General features: G+C 36.6%; 1 long non-coding RNA gene across 1 annotated transcript; it reads right to left on the minus strand.

Annotated features, from left to right (window-relative positions):
* Nucleotides 1–411: 411 nt before the first annotated feature.
* LOC141591091 (uncharacterized) lies at nucleotides 412–1654 on the minus strand. The gene is made up of 2 exons (XR_012520649.1): nucleotides 1579–1654; nucleotides 412–639 (listed from the first exon to the last, which is right to left on the minus strand). It is a non-coding gene; the product is annotated as an uncharacterized LOC141591091 (long non-coding RNA).
* Nucleotides 1655–9280: the final 7626 nt, after the last annotated feature.

Here is a 9280-nt window from a genome sequence, read left to right on the forward strand (position 1 = left end):
ATGGAGGTGTTACACTACTACAAAAATGATCAAAGAGAACGGTTGGTAACCGTTCTTATAAGTAGTTTGGACCGTCCTGTGGCCAAGCGTTCTCTTTGATCTAAGAGAACGGTTGAAATCAAGTCAACCCGGTCTCTTTGTAACAACAATCAGAACGGTTGCCTTTTAGGACCGTTCTCTTTGATATATCAAAGAGAACGGTTACATATAAGAACCGGTCTCTTTGACAGGCAGTTCTCTTTGTTAGAGTTTTTGATTTTTTGGCGCCTTAGTTCTACCTTTTCAAAGAGAACAGTTGTGATGGTACTAACCGTTCTCTTTGATCCTCGTTATTTTTTTAAAATATTTTTATTTTTATCGTAGCCCTACACGATTGAATCATATAGCTCATAAGAATTAACCCTGTTACAATTCAGAAACTCCAGCAATTTTTCCACAAGAAAAACCTTCTGATTTAATTTGAACCATTAGGACAAATTCTATTGAAACAAAATACAAAATCGTACCATGTTGTTAAGAGCCTACAAATATCGAAGATACGCTACCATGTGCAAAACATAAATAAAAATCCTTCAATCCTCATCACTTAGTCGCATCATAGTGCAAATAAATCGAACTTCAAAAAATTATAATCATCATCTGCAGAAAAATGAAGCTTGCATAAGTTTCTATGGCAGGACTCTCGTGAATAAATCTCTGAAAATCGTCTCATTAGTAGCAGTAATATATTGATACATGGCATTTAATAAGCTATCAAAGTTAACTTGTGGGGATAGTACTCTAAAATGGTAAGCAAATAGCTCAGTACTCTATGAAAAAGTAAGGAGACAAGTTGGTGTTATTGTGATCACCCCACCTTCTTTCTGAGATCAGCAGTGCCATTGAGCATTAGATTCACCAAAGCAACTTGCTTGTGACGGGCTAATCCCGTCACAAGCTGAAGACCTCTCACAAAAAAGGAGAGGGACAAGGTGGGGCACCCCCCATGTGCTTCCCCACTTACCTCTCATGAGGATTTTGTGAGAGGAAATGATATCCGTCAAAAGCTTGTGACGGATATCGCCGTCTTGAATGAGATTTTGTGTAGATTCACCCACCTTCATTCTGAGGGTAGTACTCTGAAAATGTAACCAAATACCCTAACGTCTATTTCTCTAACTCTACCACAAGTTTTTTCTAACATTTAATTACCTTGCTAGTATAGTACAACATATTCTAGCACGCTAATTGAAAGAAACCAAGACAGGCAATAACTTTCAAGATATATGAGCTCCTTACATTATGAAGGAGGAACTTTCAAGCATCGCTCACAATGGATCGTGTTAAAACTACCTTTAGTGTCACATAGGGATAAAGATGGACAAATCTAACATGCTATAAGAAAGGATAATGGCAACATAGGATAAGTGGCGAGGTGTAAAATAGAGAAAAGGTTTGAACAACACAAACATACATCGTAAAGTATCAATGACTAGTAAATGACGATAAAAAAAGTTTCCCTAAAAAGCCGATGCTAAATTAAGGTGAACTTTCAAAACATTGAAGTACCACAACTATGCCTAAAAATAATAAACTCACCTAGCCATTGTTTAGTGTCTTCCAGACATAATCTTTCAGTTGCTCAGTAGTGATGGCGCTTCATCAACAACTGACTTAATCCACAATAGAACATGCTGGTACAAAGTAATGTGAATATCATGAGCATTGGCGACTACGAGACATGAACAAAAGAAGAGATGCACAAATCACAAGTAAATGACCACTAAAACACAACACAAACAAACTTGAAAAATAGTTTCAGAAATCGGTTGCTTTAAACACGAGGGGATCTTTAGTAAATAACACAAGAAATATTACATAAGTGTCATTTGGATGTAAGGTGAAATAGCTTCCTCTATGACCAAAACTTGTGGCAAGAAAGGACAACAAATCATTTCTCGGACAAAAATAAGTAGTGATAGCCACAAATCATCATGAACATGTTTAAGCTGAAAGAGCTAAATCTAAAATCGATGTATCTCCATGATCAATAAAAAGTGACAACTAATAACAATAACACATTCGACATGTTTATGTTCAAGAGCTGAAAAGAATACGAGGGTTAGTATTAAACAGGTTAAAAGACATAAACTTGAAAACCGTGAAGTTGGAATATGCTTGATTGCACGAAAAGTTAAAGACGAAAACACGAGCTCTAAAAGTGCGAACACCACACCAGCTGAACCAAAATCCAAAGAGAAGAGAATGAAGGGAAGAGCAGGTAAGAAAGATCTTTTTATTGTTGCCAATGTTTTCATAGGTTGGCTTACTAGATCAACAAAAAGTTAAATAAATTTCTGAAAATTTAACAAGACAAGCATACAGTTAAGAATAGATTCAACGAAAAGTTTTGGGCCATTTTGCCGATTTCTTTGCTGCACAAACAACCTTCACATTTTCAATGGAGACACAATAAGCATAATTTCCTCGAGACGTCATATAGATCAGACTAATCATTCATCAAACATGTCAAGTTGCCCAGGCAATGTTTGGAAACTTTTTAACATTTTTTTGGAATGGCTATGTATGTACATGTAACATATCCTTTCAAATATTATATGGACTACTTCAATCTATTCACACACTTTTTTTGTTAAACAATAAAGCCAGGATTTTTACTAACCTAATCACTTGAAAGGATCATGTCTTAGGAATCGACATATCATGAATCGGTTAAAAAATAATAGCCATAGACAAGGTTCCCAAGTAGAGTGCATTTCAATAAATTCAATTTGCATCCAACTTGTTTTCTGAAGGCAGGGTGGCATCAACAAATGGCCAACATACTTTGTTTTTGTTGAATGAGAAGATTTGTCTATAACAAATGAATAACATAAAAAGACCAGACAAGGAAAATACTACGTCGTAGCATCTAAATATATTGAATTAGATCTAAATGTATGTACCTGCATCAAGATCATGGCCATTACATCAACTAATGAATTGAGCGTGGTTTTCCCATCTGGAAAATTTAAGCCGAATGCTTCAATCACTACATCAATTATGTTATATTATCATCAAATAACCAAAAAAAATACAACATTTTAATGCAACTAATTAAACACAAATAAAATTACTCATGAAACCCTAACTAATTAATTGAAACCAGATGAAAAAAATGAGTACCTATTAAGAGGAATCGATTGAATTGAGGCACATACAACACGAGGCGACAGCGGTAGTCGGTGTGCGGCTTGGCGAATAGCGAAGACAGTAAGGGCGATTTCGGCAATCGCCATGGCGAGTTGTCGTGGTGGACGAATTGGGGCAAGACCAATGGGGTATAGTTCGCAAGGTTAGACGAGGAAAGGGAGTGAGAGGAAAGGGAGGAAAGGATGACTGTATGACAGTATGACAGTATGGCGATATGAGTTGGGAATTAAGGGTAAATGGGGGTTTTTAGGGATTTAATAGAGAACGGCCAAGGATAGGAACCGTGCTCTTTGTTTTATCAAAGAGGACGGTTCTGGATATATAACCGGTCTCTTTTATATTTTAAGACGGTTGGTCAAACCTAACCGTTCTCTTTGTTAATGTACGAGAACGGTTTGAGCAAACAACCGTTCTCTATTGGAATCCTATATGCCCGCCAAACTAAAAATAACAAAGAGACCGGTTCCGCTATCAACCGTTCTGGAAGGGGCGTTCTCTTTGCCTTAAATTGTAGTAGTGTTACAACATCCATCTCCCACTCATTAATAATCAACAACTAACTACACACTGCAAGGTTTAGTCCTGCCATATTACCCATCGCAACAGGTAATCCTCACTGCCAGTGGGGGACCGCAGCCATGCCCACCTAAGCCTCGCTAATCGCAACGAGCGCATAACCGAAGTCCATTAATATGCACATCCCTCTTGTGACGGGAACCACAAGGGGTGAATCAAGGGCGTGAAGCCATTCCCGATGATGACTCACTCAGCCGAGGACGCACCTCGAGAACCACAAACTAACCAGACAACACAACCAAATCGTCCAATATATCATAATCACAATAATGATATTAATCATGCCAATAAATCAACCATCATCATATTATATTCAATTAATCCGGCAACTGAGTAAGCAAAACCCTCCCTTTTCGCTAATCCATGAAAGTGCGTCCATAAAAAAAGACAAGAAAGACTCCATATCGAATACTACAAGTAGTAACCATATACTATCACTAAACTATTCAAGAACTACTAAAAGATGACAATTAATCACAAACTCACCTTGAGATGCAGATCGATGCCGACTATGGTGAAAAACCAACTCGGCGACTTCATGCATAGACTGTCCCCCTTCCCGGATTAGTGTTCATGGCCATCCAAGATTTGTAGGGAGAGATGAGAGCAATGAGAGAGAGAGAGAGAGAGAGAGAGAGAGAGAGAGAGAGAGAGAGAGATATATTAAGTTTAGAAATGAGAAAAGGAACCGTCGAAAATGAATTGTATTTAATAAGACTCAGCGTTTTATAATAACGCGCTGACCGATGAGGTACTCGGTCGAGTATAGACATACTCGACTAAGTACGCCTCACTTGGTCGAGTATTGACATATTCGGCCGAGTACGCCCCACTCAGTCGAGTATCTTAACTACTCGGCTGAGTGGCCCCAGCTAGGTCAAGTAACGAGTTACATTGGTCAACTAATCTCTCCTATATCCCTTGTTAAGGCTCTCCGTTGGTCAATAGGTTAGTCAACGGGTCCCTAACATGGCGGATATTACAGCTTCCTTTTGCAAAATATTCAAATCCCGGTGCAGGGTATCCAGTCCATTGATCGTGATTTGAATTGGGCGAGGTGAAGTGGAGCTTTCATGCTTGATGGGTCCTCTAGGTATCCCTTCAAAGTTCACTGCACTGGTTATGATTTTGCTTTGGCTGGGACCACTTTCCCTATTGGATCTGAAATAGGTAGATGTGTTGGGTGTCTTGGAAAACTGGGGCGGCTTAGTGGTTGTTGCCATGGTATTGGGAGGCAAGTTGGCAGTAGTTGCTTGGCCAACCACGGTTGCAACACCGGTTGCTCATATCGGTGTTGAGTGGAGTTGTCCCCCCAGGGGGTCGAATAATGGTGGTTCCCTGCGTATTGGATGGATTCTGACTACATCCTAACATGGTATTCAAATGAACAAGATTTTGTGGAACTTGCACTAGTAGAAAAAACCCCTACAGTGGCGTCCTAAATGAGCTTTTGTCGCGGTTTTTAGAGGTTTAGGGTCCGTCGTATATCGTGGCATCGTATAAACTTTACGATGTTTGTACAACCGCCGCTATAGCTCTCCTATTGTGGCGGTTGTTATAAAAATCGCGATTATAGACATATATAAAACAACAGTTGTTAGACAAGAACCGCCATTGTACTTCATCTACAATGGCGGTTATTTTTTTGAAAACCGCTACCATAGGTCTTTCAATAATAACTTACTACCTCAAACCCGATACTACACGTTCTCTATAACGTCCGTTGTAGCTACAGAACCGTCGCGAAAGGTTAGTATAACGTCGGTTGTTGTTAAAGAACCACCACTAAAATTAATTATAATGTCGGTTGTTTGATGAAGAACCTCCATTAAAGGCGAAATTATTTTAGAATATAGGGCACAATACTTAACCTTTGACGCCGGTTTTAGAAAACTGTCGTAATAATTATATATATATATATATATATATATATATATATATATATATATATATATATATATATATATATATATATATATATATATATATATATATATATATATATTTATAAAATAAAAAATTCTACGGAAATTTCAGCAACACATTCCCCTAAATTTGATAATTCCAAACATTATATGAACAAAATAAGATATGTGAATAAAAATGTAACCACATTTATAGTATTCCAAACAATACAAGTCCAACAAACTTACATCGATCTCGCATCACATCTAATATAACTATAACATCATCATTAGTATCACCAAAGATACATCCAAGTGTATGAATAACATACATAGTTGATAAACTAATTTACAAGTTCTCTAATTATATGGTAGCCCACTCTTCTTTAATCTCATAAATATCGTCATTTTACATGATTGATTCCTCCATAAGCTATAGTTAACAAATAGCTCAATTAGTAAGAATATAAATTTACAACTAAATAAATAAAATATATAAAACATATCATAACATAATAACCACACTCGTAATCCTTTGGTTGTTGAGGACGCTAAAATTAATAGAAAAAATATGATATTAATTATGTAACATGTAAAATGTAATTATAATTTAAAGTTAGTCGTTACAATATAAAAGGAGTTCATATTTCACTTACCACAATGTCCTCTTTTATGATGAGCTTATTATTCTTTCTATCGAAATTACGCCTTCCACCTTAAGCGCAACGTATGAACCAATCGTTTTTTAGTCTTCCTTTTGTGTCCAATCGCTTTGTTGTTTTTCGGTACGAATCCAAAATATAAATAGTGCTTAGCCTCAAGCATATAACGATCAACATCCAATGATTGCTACATTTATAAGTTCATAGTTAGAGTTACTATTAATAAATCATATATTATTAAAATAATAAATTAAAAACAAACAAAATTATTATTACCCCTCATGAAATGCGCCCATGATATAATATTTTCATCTTGAATCTTCCAGACATGTGCAGTATAATCTTCACATTTTCGCCCCCTATGCATATATTCACAAAGTTTCACAAGACACTTGTATCCGACTAATTTTGCTGCTTTGCTTTCACTAGCACAATGATATACCTACATCATTATATTAGTAAACGAAGAATGAGTGAATGAAGAACGATACATAACGAACAAGTAGAAAAAGTCCCAGCAGAGTAAATAGTACAAGGTTTTACATATAATACATGCCTTCCCCAAATTTGAAGCATTCCAACATTTAGCCATTGATTTCTCAACATCTGCCTAATCTCGACAATAGTAAAAAAAACTCCATGCGCTACCTTCTCTGTAATTATACACTGACTCATCTATCACCATCTCGATTGTAGCATTTTTGGACAAGGAACACAACTTCTCTTTTAAAGAACGACAAAAATAACCTAATTCCTCAACCTCTTCCACACTTAGAGGTCTAACCTCATCTTGTTCTTCATTACATGACGCCTTATTATTACCTTTTACAAAGACCTTTTCAACAGACTTAGCATTCATATAAAAACAAGTTAAATTGAGCTCATCCATAATATAGTGATTAACTAGTATTAATATAAGAAATGATGATACTTACTTGCTTTCAAACTTTATTAGCGGACTCCCCCGTATATTTGGATTTGTCTTTTCTCTTGGGATTTCGAGTCTTAGTATTGACCTTAATAACCCAAAAAATGAGAGGAAACAAATGAGAGGCATTGTCCTGGCAATACCCTAATAGCTCAGGCAATCGACAAAAAAGAATGTTACAACAATCTCTCTGAAATTGAATGATGGATTATGACTGTCATTTTGTTGTAGGTGCAAGGTCAATTTTGAAGTGCAAAAGAGACTACTGGAGTGCGCTAAACATCATATAGTAGATGAAAATAAGCTATGGTTTTTCAAACTACCAAAGCATGAGAAATTCTATGAAGCACTGAATTCCGCCAGATAAGCGTATATTAGATCTCCGAGTCAAGGTATCAATACTATCAACCATTCAACTGCATCAAACTCAAACACACACTCTACTAAATTGACACTCAAAAAACAAATGTAATACCAACAACAAACATATAAATGAGTATATGAAAGCATAAGGAGAATACAAACAGTTGAATAGGAAATGCAACGGCTTGTAGTAAATCAAGCAACAAATTTGAGACAAAAAGTATCATTGTGAATATTTTGTCAACGAATACAATAGAAATGAACACCACACCTGACACGATTGTAATTAGCAGAGAAACCACAAACAATGCAATTGCAAGTAGAAGTATAGGTGGGAGGACCACCAGTAGCCAGATAAGTGGGGACATGAGGGGCCAATGATTTGTTTGTATTATAGTAAATTATAATTTTTTTTGTGTAATTACCTCGTTTTCTTCTAATAAAATAAAGGATTTGGGCCATTAGGCAAAGCTACCTCCTGCATCACCGACCAATGTGAATCCAGTCCTCCGCAACGGAAGTGGTACATCACCGCATATGACATTGTCGATAGAAACATGAGCATTCTCCATGGTTAATGGTTTGTTGTGTACCATTTTACCTTCTGCTCATGGTAAAACCATTCCATCAGCAACAATGGTCAACTGCTCGTTCACATGTACAACTAGCCGAAAACGAACAAATTCCTACAATCATTAACATGATCCACAATATAATTACAGCATAATCCAACAACATAATTATAACATGTTCCAAGGCTGTTTTAAGGATGTAGGTAATACAAAGCCTTACCTCTTAATAACCACTAAGAGGATGTTTTCACATAAGGCGATTTTTTTATAAAAAAGTATTAATTATCAAGTATTACACCTTTAGCGTCGTTATTAACGTCAGTTGTTAATACAATCGCCACAATTGACTTATGGTAGCGTTTCCTATATAAAACCGCCATAAATAGCTACTACTATTACATCGGTTCTTAATTTAAACCGCCACAATAGACCTCCTACAACATGAAAAATGCGCTCCCGCCAATTTTTTGGGCTTTTTGCGGCGTTTCTATTAGAACCGCTACGATAAAGGCGTCACGATAGGGGTTTTTTCTATAGAAAATGACCACTATGCTCAGCGGTGGGAACTATTTTGGCAAAAATTAGCTAGTAGTAACAATTATTATGGGGTTTAAAGCAATTGAACTATTATTCAATTTGGTTAACGAGGTGTAAACGAGTACGAATGAATAATAGGAGCAAGGATTGAAAGAATGATCCAAACCATTGGTAACGCGTAAAACCTATTAGGCCTGGAAATCCGCAGACCTTCCTGATCAGTATCTCACCTGAACCTGACTGCCAGGCTGTCAGGGTGTCAGGCTATCAAGACACATAGAGACAGGCGCCAGGCCATGGAGAGGACAACGGTCAAAATATCAGGACGATATTAGACCATATACGCGTGTTATAAAGGAATTATATATGCAACATTAAGTATGAAGATTTCGCAGTAAATACAGTAATTAAGGGAGGAATATTTGGTAATTATTTCTGGTAATTATGGAGAATAATCCGTAATTAATACCGTATCAGGCAGCCGTTCAAGGAGGAAGCCTATATAAGGAATACTTTGAAGATATTGAGGATAGATCATACAAACGC

Source organism: Silene latifolia, chromosome 7 (assembly GCF_048544455.1).
Source record: "Silene latifolia isolate original U9 population chromosome 7, ASM4854445v1, whole genome shotgun sequence".
NCBI lineage: Eukaryota > Viridiplantae > Streptophyta > Magnoliopsida > Caryophyllales > Caryophyllaceae > Silene > Silene latifolia.